The sequence below is a fragment of the Sminthopsis crassicaudata genome, chromosome 2, assembly GCF_048593235.1.
Source record: "Sminthopsis crassicaudata isolate SCR6 chromosome 2, ASM4859323v1, whole genome shotgun sequence".
Lineage (NCBI taxonomy): Eukaryota > Metazoa > Chordata > Mammalia > Dasyuromorphia > Dasyuridae > Sminthopsis > Sminthopsis crassicaudata.
In genome coordinates this window covers 466380387-466382474 of record NC_133618.1, presented here as the reverse complement: position 1 = coordinate 466382474, position 2088 = coordinate 466380387, and positions in this window count along the sequence as shown.

Below are 2088 nucleotides of genomic sequence, written 5' to 3'. Positions count from 1 at the left end.
ATTCAATATTCTACAAATCTGGTGCTTTCTAATTCTCTTTTTGAAGAAAACATTCATAATCACAGATCATCAGATCACATTCTTAAAGTTGGAAGGGACTTTAAGAACTTTATCTAGTCTAATGACCTCATGTTACAGATAAGGAAATTGATATGCAGTCATAAGACTTCTGTGTAGTCTACCAGACTTTGGCTTTTGTGGTTTCTTCATCCTGAGTCACATTTTTCAACATATTTTTTCCATCCATTTCTATACCTACCTTTGCCCTGAAGTCTCTGAGGCTTGACGTGTATGTTGACTGGGCTTGAGGTCTTTAAAATTTCAAATAGCCACAATGAGGAATGTTAAGAGGCAATGGACTTAACATGGAGAATTATCTATATGCTTTGGTTTTTCTTTTTTTTTTTTTTTCTGTAGCAGAGGCTGGTAGGAGAGAGAAAATAAAGGCTTAATAGTTGAAAAAAGGAATAAAAAGGGGAAGAAGGCAGAATCAGGAAAACTATATACATAATGACTACAACAAGCTAAAGAAAAACCAACAAAATATTAAATGTAGTAAAAGAATGATAATCAAGCTTGACCTCAAAAGAGAGATACGAGAAGCTAACTCCATTCCTTTTGTTCCAGAAGTGGGGGCCTATGGGAATGGAACATTTCTTATACTTTCCAACTCAGCTAATGTATTGGTTAGTTTGATAAATTGTTCACTCCCCCTCCATCTCTTTCTTGATTATTCTTTACAAGGGATGGTTCTCTGAGGAAGAGAAAATGGAGGGGATATATTTGGAAATAAAGATGGTGTGAAACAAACAAAAAAAGAATTTGGAGGTTCTTATCGAGCTATTTTTTTCCTTCTTTATACTTTGTTCACTGAGTTTATTTTCATCTGAAAACGTATGACCACATTTCTTGGAAGAAAATACACATCCATAACTCTCGACTCCAGGAATGCCAATTATGGTACAAACAGTTCTATTTATGACAAGAAGCGAGTGATGACTCCGTGGGCAACAGCTGCATTTCTCAGCCCTAGAGCTTTTGCAGTCTTGCTCTGGGACAACCTGAGGGTCCTCAGCAGAACAGCAGTGGCTTTTCTTGCAGGAGGCACATTTGCACTCTTTGCTTTGGCAGAAGCCTGCTGAAGTACAAGAGTTTCCAGTGGAACAGCAGCAAGTCAGGAGGTCCACAGCTTGGGCACAAAACAACTGTACAATGGAAGGAGCACTGGCTCTGGAGTCCACAGATCTGGGTTCAAATTCTGCCTCAATGAAGCGACTGTACAAATATGGGAAGGTCACTCAACCTCCCTGAGCCTCAGTTTACTTATCTATTAATATAGGGTCTCTGGAGTTCTTTTTAGTTTGAGAGCTATGATTTTATGATGTAGACTGTAAGTAGGGCAAATGGAGAGGTCTCTAATGACTGTCTATTGCCTCTAGGATGAAATATAACATATTCTGCCTGGCTTTTACAGCCACACACTTGGCTCCTTCTTGCCTCTCTCAAGGCTTCCTATGTTTTACTTCCCTCCCTCCACAAATTTGACAGCACTGGCTTTGCTGCTGCGTGAACAAGACATTCCATCTCTTAGCTGAGCATTTGCACTGGCTGCTCCCCATGCCTGGAACGCTCTCCCTCCTTTTCTCTTCCTCCCCGTTTCCCTGGCTTCCTTCACATCTGAACATTAATTGCATCCTCTTCCCTACCTCTGCCTGTTTTCCTCTGAGATTGCCTCCAATTAGATTGATACAGCATGTACAGCTATTTGACTGTTCTCTCCCTCATTAGAACATGATAGAAGGCAAAGACTGTTTTTGTCTTTCTTTGTAACCATAAGCTTTAGGGTGGTGCCTGGAATACAGTAAGCATTTAATAAAAGCTTGTTGATTTGACCTGATTCTTTCCTGCAGTTCCTAATTGAATTTCTCTACCACTTCTTTACTATCTGCAAAGGATGGCAATACAAAAGATGTATAGTCTTGTCAATCATGAGCTCTGCAGCTGTGCAAGATGACCAAATGTACCTTTGAAATGAGGTTTCTTGTTCCTTTTTCAGACATTTAAAAACCAGTTTGACTAGCTCTTTTA